Raw genomic sequence first — 13059 nt, 5'->3', positions numbered from 1 at the left:
GGTCAAACATCACACCTTATCTTCCCATCCCTTACCTTCCCCCCCCTCCGCCCCTTACCCCCTTACCCCCTTACCTTCCCCAACACCCTTTCACCCTTATCGCCCCCCCCCTTCCTTCCCCCTACTCCTTCTCCATCTCTAAATCACCCCCTACTCCCCCCTTCATCTCGCCCATTCCTCAACTTCCCCCAAACTTCCCTCCCTCCCCAGAATTTAAAGAAATACAGCTTGTATACTCATTATTCATGTTCACTCCATGTTCTCTATGTTCTTTGTCATATTCTCCATTTTTTCTGTGCTCTTTGTCATCTTTTCATGTTCATCACATGTTCTCTGTACAACTTCCAGACTCACTATTCATGTTCTCTGAACATTCAAATCATAATTTCACCTGCTCCTCAATGTTTTACATGTTCTCATATTGTTCTTAGCATGTTCTTTACAGGTTCATCACCTTCGCTTACATATTTTCTGTGTTCTTCACTGTGTTCTTCGCATTCTCTTCCATATTTGCTTTGTCATATTCTTCATGTTTTCTGTGTTCTTTATCATGTTTTCATGTTTTCATGTTCATCACATGTTCTCTGTACAACTTTCGTACTCAATATTCATGTCCTCAATGTTCTTAGCATGTTCCCCCATGTTCATATTCTCAGCATGTTCAGATCATACTATTCACCTCTCTTACATGTTCAATGTGTTCTTTGTCATCTTCCCCATATGTTCACTGTGTTCATCGCATTCTCTTACACGTTCTTTAAAATCAAATTTACCAAGACATTCTTTTCTTGTCATTTCTTAACTACAAATTACTTGTCAATCAACCGAAAACAGTCATGTTCAACATCTTTTTCTTGTCAATTTTAACTGAAAGTATTCATCAATCAACTGACAATAGTCACATTCATCATCTATTCTTGTCTTAGTATAACTAAAATAACCATTATCTGAACTTAAAATAGCTCTGTTCATCATCTTTTTTTGTCGTTGCTTAATTAAAATTATTCGTCAATCAACTAAAAATAGTCTTGATTCATCATTTCTTAACAGCCGTTATGTTTCGTCAAGCAAGAACAAACAACCAAAGATATCTATCATTACTGTTCTTAACTAAAATTATTCGTCCCCTCAACTAAAAAAATAGTCAAATGTAACTTCTTTCAGCACTTTCGTAAATAAAATTATATGTCGTTAAGTAAGAAAAATAGTCAAAGACATTCTTCGAGATGTCAAAGTTACTCTTCGAGACATTAAGGATATACTTAAAGACGTCAGTGACACACTCAAACACATCAAAAACACTCTTCGAGACACCAAAGTTACTCTTCAAGACATCAATAACGTGCTCTAAGGCATCAAAAGATATTCTCAGAGCGTCAAAAGTTGTTCTCTAAGACATCAAAAGTTATTCTCTAAGTCACCTTCGTTCATCAGAGAGACTTTCTAAGACATCTTCGTTCATCAAAGTTATTCTCTAAGATATCAAAAGTTATTCTAAGAGACTTCAAAAGTTATTCTCTAAGGCATCACAAATTATTCTCTAAGACATCAAAAGTTATTCTCAGAGTCATCAAAAGTTATTCTCTAAGACATCAGAAGTTATTCTCAGAGCCATCAAAAGTTATTCTCTAAGACATCAAAAGTTATTCTCAGAGCCATCAAAAGGTATTCTCTAAGTCATCTTCGTTCATCAGAAAGACTTTCTAAGACATCTTCGTTCATCAAAGTTATTCTCTAAGACATCAAGTTATTATTTTTTTTCTACCACAGACGTGGCCACACATTTACAATGCTAACCAGCATACATACATTTTCTTCTGTCCTCCATGGACAGGGTTAGAGAAGTGTTAAACATACAGTTCAGGGGTTTATTGAACACTCAACCACAGAAGGTGATTCGGTGCTTTTAAAATGCTAAGCTAACCTACATACGTAAATACATAGATACACAGATTTACGTATGCCCTACATAAAGTATTAGATGTGTCTTTTACATAGTGTCATTAATGTACATTCACAAAGGTGAAATGTAATTCTGATCAGCTTCCAAATATGCTTTATACCCATACATATACATACACACACACACACATACACATACATATATACACACACACATGCATTCACATACATTTGTCTCATTTACCCTGACAGGGTGAGGTAGCTGATAAAGAAACTAGTGTGCAATTAAGCACTTAATCACTGAAGGTGATGAAGGTGCTTTTACAAGCTCAGGTTATATAGTTGCATCATATATATACATTGTTGATTGATATATTACATGGTCAATTTTGGATACAAGTCCAATATATCATCAAGTGTTCCAGTATTCATATAGTAACTACAGAGTTCAGCATACCTTAGCCCAGGAGGGCGAAAGTCAGTCAGTATGGGACATTCTACAATATAATGTTCAAGAGAGTGCATGTTTTCTCTTTCACAAAGTTGACACATTGTGTACTCGACATTTGGGTTTTGAGAAAGCTGCCAGATACGTCTATATCCCAGGCGTATTCTGGCCACTATAACATCACATTGCCGGGTTCTTGTTCTATTAGTCCCATATGTGAATGTCTCCTCACGATATCTATCATAATATTTAATGCTACAACTTTCAGGTCTTTGAGAATTTGTTAGGTCGGTGAGATTTTCATTAGATATTTGTTTAAGTATTCTCTTTGTCACTGCTAATGAAACACCCATATCAATTTCTACCACTGGTTTTCTGCAGGCTGACTTAGCAAGCATATCAACAGTGTCATGCCTTGAGATGCCAACATGTGATGGTATCCATAGGAATTTAATCTCAAATCTGTTTTCTTTGGCAGCTAAAACATTCATTCGAATATCACTGACTATTTTCTGGGTGTCACTACTATGTGCGTTCAATGCCAGGAGTGCACTCTGCGAGTCACAGTATATAAGTCCACTGCCTTTGTCTTTTAAAAATTCAGTGGCAAGGTATATGCCTGCAAGTTCGGTTTGAGTTGTACTTGCCCAGTCATTGGCGCGCTTCATTGCTGTATGTACGAGAAAAGACTGTTCAAATATGTTACATGCACATCCGGTACATCGTCCACCTTCTTCTACAGAGCTGTCGGTATAGCACTGATAAACATCGTTACCCATACTCTGAGTACTTTCAGTGATGCTTTTCAGTGTTAACTGTTTTAATAATGTAGTGTGCACACTATCTTTCTTGGGCGCATTTACAAAATCAACTGATAGATCCCAGTTATCCCATGGAGTAATTGGCTGATTAATCATTAGTCGAGTTGGGTACATATTTAATATTTTGATGGAGTTGGCTACCTTGTAGAACCAATATACATAATCAGATTTCGTTCTTCTTCTATAGACCTCAGGTGAGTGTAGCATATTAGAAAGTTTAGCTTGAAACTTCATGTGTTGTCTAGATCTACTCAATGCCTTCACGCCGAAAACTGTGCTAATAGACAAGATTCTCTCACTTATGGTAGGTAATTTTAACTCTGCTCTCATGTTAACTATTCTCGTGGACTTTGGAGCCCCAAGGATGAGACGCATAGCTTCATTTTGCAAGGTTTCAAGAGATTTCAGCTCTTTGTCAGTATACAGTGTGAGATGTAGAGCATTGTAGTCAATAACAGAGCGTATAAATGATACATAAAACATTCTAGCAAGTCTCACGTTAAGCCCATGATTGACACCAACAAGGACCCGCAAGGGCTTTAATCTCTCCCAAAGTCTCCTCTTGAGAGAAGAAAGGTACCCAGGGTCGTTAATGGGGACACCAAGGTATCTGTAAGACTCGCAGTTCTCAAGTGCTCGCCCATCTATATGATAATTGGGTGGTGGAATACCACATGGAATGAGGGCACGAGTTTTCTGTACAGAGATAAGGAGGCCACATTCCTCAGCTCTAGTAGCAAAAGCGTCGAGCAGAACTTGCATTCTAGGCTCGGTGGCAGCCTGTAAACATATATCATCAGCATAACAAATGACAGTGTCTTCATTATTAGTTGGAAGATCTTTAATAAGTTTATGCATCAGAACGTTGAACAACAAGGGACTGAGGACCCCTCCTTGTGGAGTTCCCAGTTCAAAGTGTTTGCTCTCTGTGCTTTTAACACCATTAAACAAAACATATGCTGTTCGATTAGACAAATAGCCCTTTATCCATTTCAGTAATTTTCCTTGTATTCCCAGCTCGGCAAGCTGTTCCAGTATGATTTCTCTGTTTGCTGTATCAAAAGCTGCTGCTAGGTCGATGAAGACTGTTTGAGGGGAAGCTTCAATATGTGCGAAGTACTCAGCAAAACAGTGTTGTGTACTGAGCCCAGGCATAAATCCAAACAGTTGGGGTGACAGGTGCCCCTGTATACGATACATGAGCCGGTTTAGAACAATACGTTCAAGCACTTTACAAACACACGATGTTAAAGATATGGGTCTATAATTATCTGAGTGTGGTTTGTGGATAGGAACAATGACACTCTTTGTCCAAGCATCAGGTAATACTCCTTCACGTAAACTCATTCTGTACAACACTAATAGTGGATTACCTGGTACGTGTGAGACTAATCTCAGTAGACTGTAAGTAATACCAGTCCTCTCCAGGAGCAGTTGATTTTCCCATCTTTAGTGCATGATTTAATTCCCATTCAGTTACATCATTAAGGTCCGACACGTCGATAGCTGTACAGACAAGATTGATGGTTCGTTGTCTGTTGGGGCGTGTGTCATCAAGTTTGTGCTGTATGTTAATTGGGAGTGAGTCGTAGCTCGATGTTAGTGCCCATTGATCAAGGAGAATGTTTGCTTGTTCTAGTGGGCTGTGGTGCAGCGGTTTGGTTGGGCTGTGGTGAAGCGGTTTGGTTGGGCTGCTTCTAGAGATTTTTCGTATCTTTTCCCAAACTTCAACAAGTGTTGTTTGCTCATTTATACTTTGTAGGAACTCTTCCCAATGTTTATTACGTATAACGTTGCTCATGTCTCTCACCTCGCTATTTGCAACTAGAAATGCATGCAAGTCACCTTGTGCTTTGGTTCGTTTGTACGTATCTCCAAGTTGCTTTACTCGTTCATGTTCTTTAACAAATACGGGGTTAAGGACCCACTTGGGTGGTGGTAGGTGTTGCCCACTTCTGCTAGGCTTACGACCTGTTCTCCAACACACCCATGTGTCATAGTAGGTAGTAATTGTATCAACGAGATCTCTGGAGAAGGCTTGTACATTCGTTATTGTGTAATCTTGATACCATTTTGATATACAATTAATAAAGTGGTCATGCAAGCCATATGGAATATTCATTTTCCGTCTCTGATGTCTATTAGGTACATCACACTGTACCACATAGGAAGCAGAAACTGCATAGTGATCACTAACAAAGTGATTTACCAACGAACATTCCATCCTATCTTGCACAAGGTTTCTACCCATTACATAATCAAGTCTGCCTCCCAATAAATGAGTTTGGGTATCCGTAGTATACACGGTTAATCTGTTGTCATAAACATATGTGATAAATGTCATAAACATATGTGATAAATTTGCATCCATTATCGTTGTTAGTACTGTCTCCCAGCGTAATATGTCTAGCATTAAAATCTCCCATGTATATTGTCCCATGATTGTCTAGATCTGGGAACAATGTTACATTATTCTAAGAGACTTTAAAATTTAATCTCTAACTCACTTTCGTTCATCAAAGTTATTCTCAGAATCATCAAAAGCTATTCTCATTTCCTCAAAAGTTAATCTCTAAGTCATCAAAGTTATTCTCAGAGCTATCAAAAAGTTAATCTCAGTCATCAAAGTTGTTCTGTAAAATATCTTCGTTCATCAAAGTTATTCTCAGAGTCATCAGAGGTGATCTCTAACTCACCTTCGTTCATCAAAGTTGTTCTCTAAGACATCAATGTTGTTCTCTAAGACATCAATGTTGTTCTCTAAGACATCAAAGTTGTTCTCTAAGACATCAATGTTGTTCTCTAAGACATCAAAGTTGTTCTCTAATACATCAAAGTTGTTCTCTAATACATCAATGTTGTTCTCTAAGACATCAATATTGTTCACTAAGACATCAATGTTGTTCTCTAAGACATCAATGTAGTTCTCTAAGACATCAATGTTGTTCTCTAAGACATCAATGTTGTTCTCTAAGACATCAATGTTGTTCTCTAAGACATCAATGTTGTTCTCTAAGACATCAATGTAGTTCTCTAAGACATCACTGTAGTTCTCTAAGACATCAATGTAGTTCTCTAAGACATCAATGTTGTTCTCTAAGACATCAAAGTTGTTCTCTAAGACATCAATGTTGTTCTCTAAGACATCAATGTTGTTCTCTAAGACATCAATGTTGTTCTCTAAGACATCAATGTTGTTCTCTAAGACATCAATGTTGTTCTCTAAGACATCAATGTTGTTCTCTAAGACATCAATGTTGTTCTCTAAGACATCAATGTTGTTCTCTAAGACATCAATGTTGTTCTCTAAGACATCAATGTTGTTCTCTAAGACATCAATGTAGTTCTCTAAGACATCACTGTAGTTCTCTAAGACATCAATGTAGTTCTCTAAGACATCAATGTAGTTCTCTAAGACATCAATGTTGTTCTCTAAGACATCAAAGTTGTTCTCTAAGACATCAATGTTGTTCTCTAAGACATCAATGTTGTTCTCTAAGACATCAATGTTGTTCTCTAAGACATCAATGTTGTTCTCTAAGACATCAATGTTGTTCTCTAAGACATCAATGTTGTTCTCTAAGACATCAATGTTGTTCTCTAAGACATCAATGTTGTTCTCTAAGACATCAATGTTGTTCTCTAAGACATCAATGTTGTTCTCTAAGACATCAATGTTGTTCTCTAAGACTCCAAAATGTTGGAGTCTTAGAGTCTGTTCTCTCCAAAATGTAACTAGTTCCGCTTTTCATATCAAACAAAACTCTGAATTTTCCCCATAAGAACTCTCAACAACCTTCTAAGATCTCTGAAACTGTTTTTCTCATAAGAAATCCTTAACTCCAAATGAGTGATTTTGAAAACAAACAAAAATTGTCCGTAGAGTTTATTCTTAGTAAGAAAATGAGGGAAGAACTGAAGTTTCCAACCATACTAGAGAGAATAATGCAAGTTAACACTACCTTCTGTCTTAAAGTCATGAGAGATCCTACATCTCCTGCATTGCTCAGAGACAAATTATTTAGTGCTGTTAACACCCTTTTGACTGGTGCCGACATACCAACTCACTCCTTTTATGATAATTGGCTGAGAAACAATGCTTACAATCTCATTAAACTTAACATTCCTTTTAAGTGCAATCTACCAGTCTCTGATATTCCTCTTTATCTGTACCCCACCATTCAAGTATCATACACACCTGTCACCAAGAAAGATAATGAGAATCTTGCTCTACTCAAAGCTGTCACTCTTGAAACAATTGCCTCCTCCATCGAGAGTCTAAGATCTCACGAGCACTGTGTCTACACCGACGGCTCAGTCCAGTCTTCTACTGGACGGACTGCAGCGGCATGTAGGTTTTATAGAAATAATATCTGCACAAAGACTGTCAGTGTCAGGTTAAACAACTGGCTGACCTCCACACAAGCAGAACTAGCAGCATTACATTTAGCAACCAGCACATTAAAAAATATTGGAGGAGGAATAATATTCTGCGATTCAAAGTCTGCTCTTCAAGCAATCGAAAACTTCTCTTGGAAGATCGACAGCAAGAACCTAATACTCCCAATTATAAATGACCTAATTGATGCACAGAGTAAAGGGTCTCGAATCTCCTTTGTATGGATACCTTCACACATAAATATAACCCATCATAATGAGACAGACATTGCAGCCAAATTAGCGTGTAACAAGTTTGAAGTTGAATTAGATCTAGGTATCCCCATCTCTGCTGTCAAAACTGTATTGGTCCAAACATTCAGATCTGATAGGAAAGAACTTACTGACTCCCAACGACCTGAAAGTACTAGTATAAAAAGCTATGATTTGTTCAGATCTGAAACCTACATCTATGGACAGCACAAAACGTCCACTAGACTGTGCGACACAGTGGTTGCAAGGATCAGGTTGGGTTACCGTTACCTGTGGCAGGTGGCTGCAGGTGACGGGTCTCCCAATCCTGAGCACTCCAGTTGCAAACTCTGTGAGCAGGAACTACGGCATGATCTCCCGCACTACATCACTGAATGCCCAGTTATTAGACCTTTCAGACCAGTTGGCATGAGGTACCTGGAGCTTTGCAATTACTTTATTCACTCTCGTATTCTTGAAGATATCCTCACAGTATACCCAAAATTTGCCAGTGCAGGCTATTAAACACATGGCCCTGTATGACTAACCATCCTGCGAGATGGGGACTTGTATTACCACTGCTACCTTATTCAATCTTGTGTTGTTGATATCCTCAAAATGCATCCGGAGTCTGCCAGTGCAGACCGCCTATCACATGTCTCTGTATGACTAACCATCCTGTGTGATGGGGATTTTATAGCATCACCTAGTTAGCTTTTTTTGACACACTGTACTCCACTTCATATAGTCTAGGGTAGCTGCACTAATGCAGATGTACCTCATAACTTAATAAAAAAAAAAAATTCCCCATAAGAAACCTTTAAGAGCTTATCGGCCCTTTTTCCCCCTAAAAAAGGGCCCTTAAGGCGCCATCCCTACTACTAAGGGGCACTGTGATCACTCACCACTGTGGTGTACCACGTCAAGAGGCACTGTGATCACTCACCACTGTGGTGTACCACGTCAAGGGGCACTGTGATCACTCACCACTGTGGTGTACCACGTCAAGGGCACTGTGATCACTCACCACTGTGGTGCACCACGTCAAGGGCACTGTGATCACTCACCACTGTGGTGCACCACGTCAAGGGCACTGTGATCACTGACCACTGTGGTGTACCACGTCAAGGGTACTGTGATCACTCACCACTGTGGTGTACCACGTCAAGGGGCACTGTGATCACTCACCACTGTGGTGTACCACGTCAAGGGCACTGTGATCACTCACCACTGTGGTGCACCACGTCAAGGGCACTGTGATCACTGACCACTGTGGTGTACCACGTCAAGGGGCACTGTGATCACTCACCACTGTGGTGTACCACGTCAAGGGCACTGTGATCACTCACCACTGTGGTGTACCACGTCAAGGGCACTGTGATCACTCATCACTGTGGTGCACCACGTCAAGGGCACTGTGATCACTCACCACTGTGGTGTACCACGTCAAGGGGCACTGTGATCACTCACCACTGTGGTGCACCACTCACAAGGGCACTGTGATCACTCACCACTGTGGTGTACCACGTCAAGGGGCACTGTGATCACTCACCACTGTGGTGCACCACTCACAAGGGCACTGTGATCACTCACCACTGTGGTGTACCACGTCAAGGGGCACTGTGATCACTCACCACTGTGGTGCACCACTCACAAGGGCACTGTGATCACTCACCACTGTGGTGCACCACTCACAAGGGCACTGTGATCACTCACCACTGTGGTGTACCACGTCAAGGGGCACTGTGATCACTCACCACTGTGGTGCACCACTCACAAGGGCACTGTGATCACTCACCACTGTGGTGTACCACGTCAAGGGGCACTGTGATCACTCACCACTGTGGTGCACCACTCACAAGGGCACTGTGATCACCGTCATCATACTGAAGCACAGTGTAGACGCCATGTTTGACACCCCCTTCACTAACAACTCATCACCTCGTGTCCTTGACGGCACTGTAACTGACTGGTAATAAGAGCACTTGCTATCACTGAAGAGTTGACACCAAGGAGGTGCCATGAGAACATCAACAGTGTCGGTCACCCCAAGACTCGTTCCTGCCACCGGTACAAGTACACATGTGCCAGGTACACGGTGTTGACACGGTGTTGACACAGTGTTGACACAGTGTTGACACGGTGTTGACACAGTGTTGACACAGTGTTGACACAATGTTAACACAGTGTTGACACAGTGTTGACACGGTGTTGACACAGTGTTGACACGGTGTTGACACAGTGTTGACACGGTGTTGACACAGTGTTGACACGGTGTTGTCACGGTGTTGACACGGTGTTGACACAGTGTTGACACAATGTTGACACAATGTTGACACAGTGTTGACATGGTGTTGACACAGTGTTGACACGGTGTTGACACAGTGTTGACACAGTGTTGACACAATGTTGACACAATGTTGACACAGTGTTGACACGGTGTTGACACAGTGTTGACACAATGTTGACACAGTGTTGACACAGTGTTGGCACGGTGTTGACACAGTGTTGACACAGTGTTGACACAGTGTTGACACAATGTTAACACAGTGTTGACACAGTGTTGACACAATGTTGACACAATGTTGACACAGTGTTGACACGGTGTTGACACAGTGTTGACACAATGTACACAGTGTTGACACGGTGTTGACACAATGTTAACACAGTGTTGACACAGTGTTGACAGTGTTGACACAGTGTTGACACAATGTTGATACAATGTTGACACAATGTTGACACAGTGTTGACACAGTGTTGACACAGTGTTGACACAATGTTGACACAATGTTGACACAGTGTTGACACAGTGTTGACACAGTGTTGACACGGTGTTGACAAAGTGTTGACACAGTGTTGACACAATGTTAACACAGTGTTGACACAGTGTTGACACGGTGTTGACACAGTGTTGACACAGTGTTGACACAAAGTTGACACAATGTTGACACAGTGTTGACACGGTGTTGACACGGTGTTAACACAGTGTTGACACGGTGTTGACACGGTGTTGACACGGTGTTGACACAGTGTTGACACGGTGTTGATACAGTGTTGACACGGTGTTGACACGGTGTTGACACAGTGTTGACACGGTGTTGACACGGTGTTGACACGGTGTTTACACGGTGTTGACACAGTGTTGACACGGTGTTAACACAGTGTTGACACGGTGTTGACACGGTGTTGACACGGTGTTGACACAGTGTTGACACGGTATTGACACGGTGTTGACACAGTGTTGACACGTTGTTGACACGGTGTTGACACAGTATTGACACAGTGTTGACACGGTGTTGACACAGTGTTGACACGGTGTTGACACGGTGTTGAGACAGTGTTGACACGGTGTTGAGACAGTGTTGACACGGTGTTGACACAGTGTTGACACAGTGTTGACACAGTGTTGACACGGTGTTGACACGGTGTTGACACGGTGTTGACACAGTGTTGACACAGTGTTGACACGGTGTTGACACGGTGTTGACACAATGTTGACACGGTGTTGACACAGTGTTGACACGGTGGTGACACGGTGTTGACACGGTGTTGACACAGTGTTGACACGGTGTTGACACAGTGTTGACACGGTGTTGACACAGTGTTGACACGGTGTTGACACAGTGTTGACACAGTGTTGACACGGTGTTGACACGGTGTTGACACAGTGTTGACACGGTGTTGACACAGTGTTGACACGGTGTTGACACAGTGTTGACACGGTGTTGACACAGTGTTGACACAGTGTTGACACGGTGTTGACACGGTGTTGACACAGTGTTGACACGGTGTTGACACGGTGTTGACTCGGTGTTGACACGGTGTTGACACAGTGTTGACACGGTGTTGACACGGTGTTGACACGGTGTTGACACGGTGTTGACACAGTGTTGACACGGTGTTGACACGGTGTTGACACGGTGTTGACACGGTGTTGACACAGTGTTGACACGGTGTTGACACGGTGTTGACACGGTGTTGACACAGTGTTGACACAGTGTTGACACAGTGTTGACACAGTGTTGACACAGTCTACCTGGCGAGTGTTCAAATCTTTACAAATCATCAACACCGGTCACACGTAGCCAAACAAATTCTTTAAAAAATATATTGGATTAAATCAAAATTGTGTTGTTGCTCGCTCAAGTTAAACATAATTTTTAAATGAAAATTGACCTGAGGGCCACCGTCTCTAGTACCCTCGACAGGGACAGAAAGCCAGTGGCTTGTCGTAGGTTCCCCTTCCGCTCTTAGTTTAAATTCATGTTTAGTCATTACAGACGGTCATTATTGTGGAGCAGCTGTGAAGCAATTGTCATATAATTACACATATTTGTGATGTGTTGCCCGGCCGTGTTGATGAGTGTGCGGTGTGCCCTGAACTGTGGCGTTAGGGCTCTCTGGCCCCTGCCGGCACGCAGACACCGGCGGCACCCGAAGATGAACTGAAATGTGTTGACGTGCATGGAAAGTGGCTGGGTAAAGTGTGTGGTGGACAGGTGTATGAGGGTAATGTGTCTTTCAAAGAAAGGAGGCAGTACTCACCTCCCGGCAGAGGACGGAGTTGATGGACTCCCGGTGATGAATGTTGGCTGGTGAACTCCTTCACTATACACAGGCCTACCAGGCCCAACACCACCGTCACTATCGCCACCACCTGCGCCTTCGCCATCCTTATTCACTGCCTGACGAGCCTTCGCCAGACTAAGGGCTGGCACACAGATCTATCTTCTTCACAAGGGCAAGGGAGGCGCCGGGCGTCACCAGGGGATGTGCCGCGCTCTCAACAATTCTCTAGAGAACGACAAGTACCTCGTACCTGTCACGCCGGCTCTCCTCTCACGATATATTGATCTCAGGGCACACTCTTTATTAAGACTAAGGTTGCTGAAGGCTCTCGTTTGATGGCCTGAGGGAAGCTGTGCTCCTCCACGCAAGCTAAGAGTCGCTCAACGGTCTTACCGCAAGACTAGCCAGTGTCTCCAACACTGAAGAGTGAGGCGAGGCGGTCCGCTCCTTCTCCTGAAGTACCCGACGCGGTCTCTGGCCTCTAGTTACGTGGCGATATTTTTGTTTGATAATTTCTTGGTTAGCCAACCTGTTTGGCCGCTCAAGGTCGCCAGGGCCCCGATATATGACTACTTGTGATGATAAGGACCAGGTCAGTGACACCTTAAGACGCCACAGAGACGGAGTCTTAGTCAATCAATATCTCTAAACGGGAGACGGAGGGGGCCGGGGGGGGGGGGGGGGAGCGGG

General features: G+C 42.4%; 1 protein-coding gene across 1 annotated transcript in view; it reads right to left on the bottom strand.

Annotated features, from left to right (window-relative positions):
* The window catches only part of anchor (integral membrane protein GPR155 homolog anchor), a 152115-nt gene extending 139554 nt beyond the window's left edge, over positions 1-12561 (bottom strand). The window contains exon 1 of the mRNA XM_045740773.2: positions 12346-12561. The gene's annotated coding sequence lies outside the window, so the exon portion shown is untranslated. The remainder of the gene's footprint in view (positions 1-12345) is intronic.
* Positions 12562-13059: the final 498 nt, after the last annotated feature.

This window comes from Procambarus clarkii, chromosome 13 (genome assembly GCF_040958095.1).
Source record: "Procambarus clarkii isolate CNS0578487 chromosome 13, FALCON_Pclarkii_2.0, whole genome shotgun sequence".
In the NCBI taxonomy this organism is placed as follows: Eukaryota; Metazoa; Arthropoda; class Malacostraca; order Decapoda; family Cambaridae; genus Procambarus; species Procambarus clarkii.
The sequence above is the reverse complement of the archived record's forward strand: the minus strand, read 5'-3'. Positions and strand labels throughout refer to the sequence as shown.